General features: G+C 40.4%; 1 long non-coding RNA gene across 1 annotated transcript; it reads right to left on the bottom strand.

The window, feature by feature from the left end:
• Window positions 1–1,303: 1,303 nt before the first annotated feature.
• LOC133739965 (uncharacterized) lies at window positions 1,304–5,945 on the bottom strand. The gene is made up of 9 exons (XR_009860937.1): window positions 5,665–5,945; window positions 5,502–5,568; window positions 5,182–5,269; window positions 4,538–4,719; window positions 3,421–3,555; window positions 3,156–3,339; window positions 2,831–2,914; window positions 1,816–1,929; window positions 1,304–1,449 (listed from the first exon to the last, which is right to left on the bottom strand). It is a non-coding gene; the product is annotated as an uncharacterized LOC133739965 (long non-coding RNA).
• Window positions 5,946–12,835: the final 6,890 nt, after the last annotated feature.

The raw sequence follows: 12,835 nt of genomic DNA, 5'->3' as shown, positions 1-12,835 counted from the left end.
GCTTGTTGAGATCTCTAAACTTAGAGTTTGTAGAGAATTTATGATCGACCACTTACGTCATTGTTTCGATCTAATCCAATCCCTCTTGGAATCGAATTTTTTTGGAAGCGACTACGCTCGGAAATTCCTAATTTCTTGGAATCGACTACGCTCAGAAATTTTCTTTGTTTTCGTGGTAGCCTTTTTCGCACCGAAACTAACCCTAATTTCTTGTTCTCTTTCAAGATGAGTAACCTGAACAAATTGGACTTTGCTCCATTGGGAACAACTGGCTCTGAATATCACAGGTGGGTTCGTGATGTCCGCCAGCATCTCAAGGCCGATGGAATCCTGGATACGATTCTCGAGCCTAGCCAGGATGTGCTAACTGTTGAGGAAGCTCAAGCTTTGGAAGCAAATAGAGCAGCCTTAGAGGCAAATAAGGCGAAAGCCATCATCCTAATGACTCGTCATATGGATGATTCGCTCCAGTACGAGTGTATGAATGAAGAAGACCCCAGAAGGCTGTGGGTCTCACTCGAAGAAAGATTTGGCAACGTCCGTGACTCCCTGCTTCCTGACCTAGAAGTGAGATGGCATAGCCTCCGCTTCTGTGATTTCAAGTCAGTTCTTGACTACAACTCGGAAGCACTTCGCATTAAATCCTTAATGGAATTCTGTGGTAAAGAGATCACAGATGCGATGTTGATTGAGAAGACTCCCTCTACCTTCCCCGTCTCTGCATTGATGGTTGCTAAGAACTATCGAATCGATGTTACTGCAGGACGGATCACAAGGTTTCATGAGCTTATTGGAGCTATGAATGTCGCTGAAAAGCATGACAACATCCTTGTGAAGAACTATAATTCGAGATCCATGGAAACAGAGTATTCCGGAATCCAATTATAGTCGCGCCTCAAAGAGAGGGCGCCAAGATCGAAACCCTAATCCACTACAAAAAAAAAAATCAAATTGCCACGACGAAGTGCCGTCGCGGAAAGTGAAATTGCCGTCACGAAAGACCAATAGCGACGGCAATTGCGCCGATGTCGTTGAGGGCGTCGCCATTGATATTTGCGACGGCAAATGCACCGTCGCAAGCTTATTAGCAACGGCAACCCCTTGCCGTCGCAAGAATTTTGCTACTGCAAAATGTCGTCGCAAATATCTATGGCGACACCACCGACCGCTACCAAAACTTTGCGACGGTAAAATTGCCGTCGGAAAATTTTATTTATGAATTAAAAAAAAAAAAATCTGGCATGCAAATATGCATTGCCAGATTTTTTTGTTTTTTGGATAAAAGCGCACTGTACAAAAAGGAATTAAACATATTGAAAAGGGAATGTTAAATTTTGATTTTTCTCATGAATGTTACAAAAGCAATGAAGCTCTTATACAAGAGTTTACAAGATAATACAAGGTACTTTTCTTCCTCCATCTTCCTCAAGATATGTGTCCGTTTTCTATCTACATAGATAAGTGAAAAGTATTTAGATAAAGAAACATAAATCAAATGAAGAGAGGGAGGATGAGCATGAGACTTGGGACTACACTTACATATACTAAAGTTTAGGCAAATTGATATTGATATCCTCTGATTAATTACTTTATGAAAGCATAGATCCTAGTGTGGAGAAGTGTACATTTGAATGAAATTTAGAGTGAAATTTGGAGAAGTGTACATTTGAGTGATTAATTACTTCATTAAAGCATAGATCCTAGGTCGGCAAATGTACTGTCTACCAGATCAAACAATATCGGTGTACACACTACACACCAATCCACATAAAAAAACTTAAAGTGAAATTTAAACTGCATATGAGTTTTTCATACCTGTAAATCCCCAAAAAATGTTGCTGAAAGCTCTGCCTCTCATCCTCCTTCTCCAACTGTGCACTTCAGAACCTATGCTCCAACTTCTCCTTTTCCTTGTAGTTCTGGACATACCTGCATCAATTCAAGATTCAATGAACATATATAGAGTTGCAAATTTAGAACTTGATAAACAATGAACAAGAATTGCACACATAAGAAATAAGATACAGAACAAAAAAACCTTTACTTAGTTTCGTAGCTTTCAGTCATTTCATTATAGTTTCAATTCATATATACTCTAAGAAAGCATTTAGTTCCTACTGTCTTATGGTATTGATATGCCCTGTTTTACTTCTAAGCTTCATTGTCCTGTGCCCAGGAAGGATCCAAAAGAAAAACCCTTAGAGGAATAAGTCACATAATCAACTCATCACAAACAACTGAGATCAAAAGATTGTGAATCATCAATAACTAATATTGTTATTCACCAATTGATGTCACACACTCAAGAACATTATCAAAATCAAAAGCTTCAAATAGATAGAATAGCAAAGTAGCACAGCAAAAAACAATATTAAATTTTGATGAGAAATTACACTAAAACTAGATTGATTCTTGAATTCTATCAAAAAACGGTTGGCATGAGAACTTAAACAACAAAGTTTTAAATGACCACCAATTAGAGCCAAAACAAGAGTCCCTGTAACATAATCGAATGGAATCATAACTGAGCATTCTGTCGATCTTTAAGCCTTTTTTAAACTGCAGCTAATGTTGACAAAGGATAATTTAATGGAAGCAACACAACTTTGCTATCTATTACAACATGATCATTACCGTTACAACCTTACAATTACTTATTGTTGCAGACTAACTTGCTCTTTATATTCCTATTTTACTAAGCCTAACTTATATATATGCTTGAGAAATCCAAAAGCATAAATTAAAAACATATTGAAGAGATTCATCTAACAGCATCTAGTCTCGACCAAAAATTCAACTATAATCAGTAAATACTCAAAATTTGACTCACGATTCTGCAGAGGTTAGGCTCCAAAATTGAGGCAAATTCTTGCAAGCTAACCACCTTCAGGGCTTCAAGGATTCCACAATCACACTGCATAAAATGAAGCATGTATATAAACAATAGACACATAACATCCGACACTAAGACAAATCTCAGTTATCACATATAATTATGAATGATGGCAAGTTATCTTACAAACATAATGCAAATATATAAAAACCGTTTCAAATTCATTTATGTGAGATATTGCTTTATATACAACTTTTAAAGCATAGGAATAGAATAGGAAATATACAACTTTTATGTAAAGGCTGTAAGTACAGAAAATTACCTCATTGGATTTTGGTAGGGGTTAATTTGAACAGCTGCTTGTTAATAGAGTCATGGTTCTTTTTTTTTTTTTTTTTTTGTCGATGACACCTTGGACGATCCGATGTAAAACAATTTCATAATGTGCTTCGTGAAGCTCTCCTTTTTCAAATAGGATCAAGGCTTCCACCGGTACCATTAGCGTCCTGCTAAACAAAAGACATTCTTATCTTCTAACTTATAAGAGCACACACATTACTCAAGAGTATGAAAACAATTAGAAGTACCTTCAATTTTGCTTGGATTGCACTGCAGCAATCATTTAAGCCCTGGCCACTCAGAGCTGATATGCAAACAACAATACAACATCATCTCTTTTCTGGTTCTATTCGGATGCTGTCAGGATTGCTCACCTTATCAACCTGCAAAAATGTAGCTCTCTATCATCAATCTTGAGCATTTCCATATATATATATATATATATATATATATATATATATATATATATATATATATGAGGAAGGATCTGAAGCGGACGTCTGCACTTTCGCTAAAGTGCGGACGTGGACGCAGCAGGATGTTCTAGGCGACGACGGCGGCGCGGGGGATGGACGAAGTGAGGCCAGAGGCGTCCCAGACCTCTTCTGGGCGGCATTCGAGGTCGGAGGAGGTCGGGCTTGCTGGTTTCTGGGCAGCCACCTCACCTGCAGTTGCTGGTTGTATGCAACATCGCAGAACCGTCGCCGACGACTCCACCGGACCGCAGACCCCTCCGCACAACCCTCGGCGTCCCTCCGGCAAGCCGCGCCGCGCCGTCGCCGCTCGATCGAGGCCGGAGGAGCGACGTCCGCACTTTTTCTGGGTTGCGGACGTCCTCTTCAGAACATTTTCGATATATATATATATATATATATATATATATATATATATATATATATATATATATATATCTATGTAGTAGCAAGACTCACTTTCACTAAAGCAACTGAATGTTGTGCATTATGATCCCCACCACTAACTATAACATCAGAACCCTTTATATCCCTTTGTGGAGGAAAAAAAAAAAAAAAAAACCTTTATTTCCCAATCTATCTAGAGACAGCAATATATCAAAGTTCACCGAAACAAATGCATGTAACAAATTTCAAGCATCAGACGCAATTAACAGAAATCACATCTTGTGACATTTGAGTAACACTATCTGCCAAGCTTGAAGCCAGCTTTTGCTCTGAAAGAGGGAGAGAACATAGGGTTACTGTTCTATATCTATTTTGGTTATGAGACATGACATACGATAAAATAAAAAAACGAACCAAAGACTATCCAAAACATTCAACACAAATTATCAGAGCTAAAAACTGATGTAGCAAGGCAATAATATCAAAGAGAGGAAAAAACACAAACCTGCAAAGACATTGGGGAATAAAATAAGGGTCAAATTCCTTAACTACATCTTTGTTCATGCAAATAGTATTGGAGATCGGCTTTTAGAATGGATCAGCTACTTTTACAACCTAGGGACCTATTTTTACTTGAATCTGGAGAACTTTTGTTCAGCGAATGTAGTAACTGATCTTGTGTCAAACCTGTAAGAGCAAACCAAGCACATAATAGTTAACATGATCAATACACCAATTGAAATACCATCAATTACAGAAACGTATAAGAATTCATAAAACATAGATAAGATAACAACAGAAAAGAATAGCTGGTCATTACGAAAGCCAAATAAGAACAGCTTCTTACATTCTATATTTGAAACAACCATATGAATTAGTTTCTTTAGATAATATGATAATCGTCATGGAAACCAAGTAAGAACAACATCCTACATTCCATATTTCAAATAAGAAGGATTCTAATTCATTCTTCAGTCATATTCGTACATCAGTTGCTAACTTTAAAGTATATAGAATTTGTAATGGACCTTTCACGTCAACAGAAACTCACAACTTTATCAGTCATCAGTAGAAGAAGATATTTTACTCATGGAAACCAGTGACAATTCACTAAATGATAACAAAGATGAGTCAGATTAAAAACCAAACCTATTTTATTTCTTTTCAACCGAATCCTTTTCCTTCAGAATCTCCAAAAAAGTTGGATCTTGGAATCGTTGAAAGGTTAAAACCCAGGCTACAAAACAAAACGAAATCTTATACATTAATAATTCAATCAGATAAGCTTTAATTAACAAAAGAAAGATTATAACAATCAATACCAACTAATCTGATCAAATATCACAGAATAAATCCATGAAATCAAGTAAGTCAAACTCGAATTCAATTGAGATAAGAGGGCCAAAATTTATCAGATATGTGATTCAATGAAAAAAAAAAAGTGAAACATAGTGATTGATGATGCTAACCCAGTTTCTATGGAGATTGATGTTGATGGAAGATCTCGAACAGTACTTGGCTGTAAGATCACTTTCCCTGCAAAACCGATATAAAACAAAACCCATTCAATCAGAAACCAAACCAACATGCGAACGAAATTTTAGAAGTTTACAAACTGGCGCAGTTGATTACGTGATTGCAGCAACAATCGAGCTCTCTATCTCTTCGCACAAAGCAAAAAAACACACGCTATTTCTCTCTCTCTCTCTCAAGATAATTTTGATGGCAACAATGGAATGAGAAGCCTGTAGAACAATGACGGGAGAAAAAAGGAGGGCAAAGCCGACGTGACCTCGTTTTCGTCGTCAATCCTTCAGGTCTCTCTTTCTGTATTTCTCTCTTTTTGTTTTTGTTTTTGGGTTGTTGTTCTTTGGAGGATTGGTGAGTAGAGAAGACAACGGCATGTATTACCGTAGCTAAAATTAAAGAAATTTGGCGACAGAAAGAATATGCTGTAGCCATTGAGGGCATATTTATGCGACGGCAACACCATGCCATGGCAAATAATTTTTCTCTTTGCAACGCCACATTTGCCGTAGCGAATTTTAGATCAATGGCGACGGCATTCTCACGCCGACGCTAACTGGTGAAGCCAAATGAATTCTTTTTTGTAGTGATCTTAGGGATACTTCGGGACGTTCTGATCCATATAATCGCTCTACTTGGGAAGGTAACCGCCAAAATTGGCGAACACGGAACTGAAGAGGTAAACATGGAAAGAGAGAGGGAGGCAAAGCCTCTGGCCATGTTGGTGGCGCCACAAACACTAAGAGTCATCTAAATGAAGCTTTCAAAGCGCCTCAATCAATGGAGTCTGAGCAAAGAGATGTATGTTCTCGATGTGGAGTATCTGGTCATTGGGCACACATTTGTAGAGCTCGTGAAGAAATTGTCACCGCCTACAAAGCATATTGTGAAGCAAGAGAAGCTCACTATGTGGAACAAGAAGATCAAGAAGATGATCTAGAGTGAAGGGTTGAAGACTACAAATCTGGCTGGGATAGATCGCCAATTCTGTTTAAGTCTTTATTTTTCCAAGAGATGTAATAGGTAATTGCCATATATTTTTGTAGTAAATGCCAATGGTTTAGTTTTTTTTCAAAGTATGCTCACCCAAAGTAAGTGTGATGTCTAGGAAGGTTCTGAGATTAGTAGTACTTAAGCGAGCCTTGCTCCATCGACATCTCTCTACTCACCTGGTCATATTTATTTTGAAATTACCGAAAGAAGTTAGGGGACTACCATTGTTTTGCATTAGCTAGCATTTTGGATTAGATTTTCTTTGGTCAAAGAGACAATGATGTAACTCCGTTGGCTTATGAATAAAATTTCGAGTTCTTTTCATTATGACTCAATTTTGATTCTGAGCATATGACTTTGTGACTACGATGGCTGGGCCATCAGTATTAATTCAAGGACATGGAATAGCCCAAGTTCCCCTTACCAAATGGCACCTTGATTACTCTCACAAAAGCTCTCTACGCTCATAGGGCAAATCACACCTATGAATAGCCAACGGATTCCATGCGAAAACGCATGTAGAGAACGAAAATGAGTTCCTTTGCAATGCCTCTAATGATTGCAAACAAATGCGCATCTTAGAGAAGTTTATGTGTCTCTCTAGTGAACTCTATGTCACTATTCGAGCTATTAATCCAATAAAAGTTATGAGAGAAGATCTCTTGGATTTAGACACATATTGGCTTTGTCACGACAGGATAGATCATCCTAGTCGTGATATGATGATCCGTCTACAAAAGACTTCACATGGACATCCTTTTTCTCAAGCGAAACGAAGCATGAATCAAAAGTTGATTCTTGGACTAAGTGTGACTGACACAGCCGTCCACCACCAGCCTAGGGCTGGCATAGTCCTTATCCATGACGCCATGGATAGCGTACATCATGGTGATGACGCCCCAGGTGATGTTGCAATCACCAACTTTGCTTCAGATAGCATTTCAGACGCTCAGGCCCAACCAAAATCCTCATTGGTTGCTTCTAAAGCCTCTCACTCGTTCTATAAAGTCGTTCCTTAGGGAAATTAGGACTGAGACCGTCCTATGCAAAGGATATTAAAATACTCATTTTGTTCTTACATAGAACCCATGGGGATTCTATGGACTAATTCAACCAACTTGCGGACGTTTAAATATCTCATGATGTTGGTTGACACGCAAACTGACAGGACCCGCCCCGGATTTCACCCTGAAATCCGAAGTGACCCTGCGGGGCCCACCTTAGAAGAAATTCTACCAAAAATTTGGCGGAACTTCCCCTAAAATGGGCTACCCAAACCTGTAGATAACATTTACACTTCTCCATCAATTCATCCTTATGCTCCTGGAGCCACCCTGCTCCCCAAATCAACATCAGTCTCCAATTCACAAAACACACATCTCAACTCGAATAGCATAAATCCCATAGGTAATCAGGGCAATTCTAACAGAAAGGTATAAGAGGAAAACCTAATTCAAAGGCAGATGCGGAAGCCATGCTGTTGACTATGCCTCAACTCCGTGTACGCCCGACCTCAACCAATTCGCCTGCAAACTGGGCATTTGAAACCGAAGGGCCCAGGGGAAAGTACATAAAATACGTTAGCGTGAGTGGACAAAAATAAACAATTTTTAAACCAAATGGATTTTATACTTTCCCATATTTATTTCCTTAAAAACTCTCGATGCATGCAACAATTTAGAAAACAAAGCACGAGAAGCTCCGCTCAAGAAAAAAAACCGACTAGCCCCGCTAGTCACAAACAACTGAGAGGAAAGATCGAAACTCCGATACTCAACAGGATAAGACCAGCTCCGCTGGTTACACGGAAATCAGACTAGGCCCCGCTAGTCGAGAAATGATAGGATATGGGGGAGAGATATCACCATACGGGAAATGGAGCCTCCCAGGCTCTACCTACCCTCAACTGCCACTCACACATAGATTGTGCGAGGAGGAGACCAAATAACCTCGACTGCCACCCACGTGAGGAGGAGAATAAATCACCTCTACTGCCACTCACCAACACAAAGTAGGTGAGGAGGAGAACAAGCTACCTCAACTGCCACTCACCAACACAAAGTCAGTGAGGAGGAGACCTAATCACATAACCCGCGTATGGTGAGAAAAAATCATCGAAAACCAGTAAATCCATGTAGCTTCCCCACATTTCTCACAAGATAGAAACCATGTATTCAACGACGTGACCTCGCATGCCAAGATTACTCTCAATCTCAAAATGGATAAGTGAGAAATAGGAATAAATCGACGGCGTGTCCCACACGCCCAAATATTCTCAAATCCGTAACCAAAACCGGAAATTAGTATAGGTAAATCCCATTTCCAAAAATCTCTCAAAATCTCCAAGAAGCCAACCAAATCCAAAATCCTTAATTAGGCATTCCCGATGCCAAAATCGAAAGTCAATAAACAATTGAGACTATCCAACTCCATTGAAACTCATCTTAAAAATCTTCTAGGAGCTTAACTCGGTGATTAGGGATATGCTTAATTCCGGAAATTTACCTCGGAAATAAGGAATTCATCAAATAATATTATAAATCAAAACCAACCTTTGAAACTCATTATTGAAAGTAAATCCATGATATAATTCGAAATCAATTTCCGAAAATTAATTCATTTCCTCAAAAAGTAATATGAATAATCACTAGAGCATTATTTTAAGAAAATAAATGCATGCATCGCTATTTAAAACAAAAGTCCACTCACAGTACTATTCCGACGATCACGCATTCGTGTTCCGTCATCGAGCAATATCTCGGTACGACATCCTGTACACAATTATATTCCGTGAATAATTCTTCAATAATTTAATACAATTCCTAAAATCAATTCCTCATAATTTGACCTCCCAATTCTCCTCGGATTTAGCCCAAATAATACCACTAATACCAATTCGTTAATTTAAAGGTTCCAAGGCAGAACCGAGAGATATCCGACGGTCAGATTCTCGTAATTCGATAATCGAAACCCTAAACTTCAAAATTCATAATTAATTCCAAGTTTCTCCAAAAATTACCAAACTTGACATACAAGCTCTACATAATTTATAGGATTTAATGGGCTAAAAACCGGAATTAAAACACTGCCCTACACGCTTCCATGCGCCACCAACAGTGGCAGCGCGTGGGCCCCACGCGCCGGCGGCCGCCACCTCTGATGGCTACCAAATTTTGGCAGCACCACCTACTCAACAGACCCAACATTTTTCACAACTACAACAAGTTCCAATTTTACCTTGAAGGGCTCCAAATTGGCCGGTGAAATTTTTCCAGAAAACTCCAAGAACCCTAGAAATTGCAAATCGTTAATTCGACCTCTACACTGCAAATTGAAATGAAAGACCTTAGGGGAAATGATCTATGTCAAAAACCGAACCTTCGACGCCGGTTTGGTGGCCGGAGACGGCCGGAATCGCCGGAAATCGACAAAACTCCCAAACTGCTACAGTGAACTTCACGGCTCAATTCAGAGCTCCACCGGCCGAGCCACCGCAAAACACCACCACAGGCGTGACAAGGATGAAGAGGCGAGCTTGCCGGTGCCCTGATTCCGTCGTGGGGTTGCCGGAGGAGGAAGAAATCGGAGGAAGGAGCAATCGGGTCGAAGTGGGGAAAGGATCGGGGGAGAGGAGAGAGGAAAGCCCGGTAGGTTTCCAAAAATGGAAACTTACCACAGTAACTTGGCTATTTATAGAAACTTACCATATGAACAGTAACTTTAGTATTTCGCTTATAACTTTCGCATACGGACTCCGATTTTTACGTACCACATATCCACGCGCTCGGTTTAACGTCCTCTACAACTTCCATGAAGAACATTTTCTCAAATTTTGACCCGAAAAAAAAGTCAACAATTTAGGGCCACTAAAAGTATCGAAACGACCGTAAAAGTGAAAGTAATTGTCGTTTACCGTCCAAATGACTAGTAAACAGGTAAATTAAGATACGGGACGTCACACAAACACGCTGGTCACGTGTTGTGCCATTGTCCACTTGTAATGTTGCTTATGCTATACTCCTAGCACATATCATATGACAACGGGCACACTCCCCGAATCATCCTATTCAGTCAATTGTATTTGACTATGCTAGAGAGTTTACATCGAAGACTTTTGATGGTTATTGCATTGGGACTGATGTTGGACATCATATTCCCATGTACACACCCAAATGGTCTCGTGGAAACGACTACGATGGTCGTCAGGATATTGGTAATGTGCACCAACCTCCTTATATCCGCTTGGGGTGATGTAATATTGCATGCAGCTATGCTAATTCGTCTACGACCCACCGCCACTCAATCTACCTCTGCGTTATAGCTAGTGACTGGGTACAAGAATTGTACTTACGCATATTTGAGTGTGCCATTTATTTGCCAATTGCGCCGCCACAGCGCTCTATGATGGGTTCTTATAGACGAATGGGCAACTACGTTGGATTTGAGACTCCAACAATCGTTCGCCACTTAATGCCCTTGCAATGCGATCTCCTTACCGCTAGATTTGCGGGTTGTCACTTTGATGAGACAGTCTTCCCGTCGTTAGGGGGAGATAAGAACACGGATGTTCAGCAGGAACGACAGGATTTGTCGTGGCCTGTCCCCACTATGTCTCATCTTGATCCCTGTTAAAGTGACGAGATCACACATATCTGCTGTAAACATGGCTGCAAGGATGAAAGTCCTTGCGAGAGGACGTAGCGCCACCCTACACGGAGGTAGGCATGACGCCAACGCCAAAGAGAGTGGCACTCTGGCGTTATAGGCCATGGCCCTAGCTAAGATGCGTGGGAGGCCCGTGCGTTCGAAGGATACTTTGGCACAACTCAATCCTTGAATCATCGACACTCAAAATCCGCCTCATGAGAATCTTCTGGGTTATGGTTATCGTTGGGGGACGCCTCAACGTCAGAACCTATTCCTGAGAATATAGAGCTTTTTGAAAATTACACTAGTGTACATGAGACGTGGGATAGAAACTTCATCATAATTGATGATGTAGTTGTGCATGAGTTTGTTGAGTCCGATGATATCGAACCACGCTCCGTTGATGAATGAATGCCAACGTAGAGAAATCTGGCCTAAATGGAAAGATGCGATCCAGGTTAAGTTGGATTCTCTAACAAAGAGGAAGGTTTTTGAGCCAGTGATGCCATCACCTCCTGACATAAAACCTATTGACTAATGGGGTCTTCGTTAGAAAGCATGATGAGAAAAAGAGATGGCAATCTCGCCTTATGGCGCAAGGCTTCTCACAAACGCCCTGGAATCGACTACGATGAGACATATTCTCTCGTAATGGATGTCATTGCACTCCACTACCCTGTCAGTTTGGTAGTTTCCGAATAACTGATCATGCAACTTACAAATGTGGTCAACACGTATCTCTATGGGGATCTAGATACGAAATATACATGAAGGTTCATGGTGGACTTCATTTACCCAAGTCAAGTGGCTCTAGACCTCGGAGCGCGTTTGCAATAAGGTTGAAACGCTCACTAAAGTGATTACTTGATCGGGAAGGGATATGCCCGCGCGTTTCCATACCAAGTTTCGGATTCTATCGCGGTTCATGTTGGACATGATCTTCATTAAAAGCCCTTAAAGAGTTAAGGGAAACCGCTGAACACTTGAAATCCGATTTTGAGATGAAGGATTATGGGAGAACACGATTATGTCTCGGTTTGGAACTTGAGCATCGTGTTGATAGATGCTTAGGCATTTTGACAAAGTCAAGCCTTCAAACACCCCCATGATCGTCCGTAGTCTTGATCCTGAAAAGGATCCTCTTCGTTCGAAGGATGATGACGAAGATGCGCTAGGGGCAAAAATGCCCTAGTTAAGTACAATAGGCGCATTATTGTCCTTAGCTCAATGCACAAGACCGGACATCTCATTTGCCATGAACTTGTTAGCTAAGGTATACCTCTGCGCCAACGCGACGCCATTGGATTGGTGTAAAAGATATCTTTCGATACTAGATGTACGACTGATATGAGCATGGTTTATCCTTATAGAGAGACGATGGATTCGGACCCATCACACACCAGGAACGCCGCCAACTCTGGCCTGCGTCTACTATCCCCATCCAAAAACAACATGTGTTTTGGAAGGTTTTGCTGATGTTGGGTATCTTTCTGACCCACACAAAAGTCTTCTCAAACTGGTTATGTGTTCACCTTGGGTAAAGACCATGATATCTTGGAGGTCTACAGAACAGACCCTAGTCGCAATGCAGAGATCATTGCTCTTCACGAAGTGGTTCGTGAATGTATATGGATTG

The sequence above is a fragment of the Rosa rugosa genome, chromosome 1, assembly GCF_958449725.1.
Source record: "Rosa rugosa chromosome 1, drRosRugo1.1, whole genome shotgun sequence".
NCBI lineage: Eukaryota > Viridiplantae > Streptophyta > Magnoliopsida > Rosales > Rosaceae > Rosa > Rosa rugosa.
This window is presented reverse-complemented; position numbering and strand designations above follow the sequence as displayed.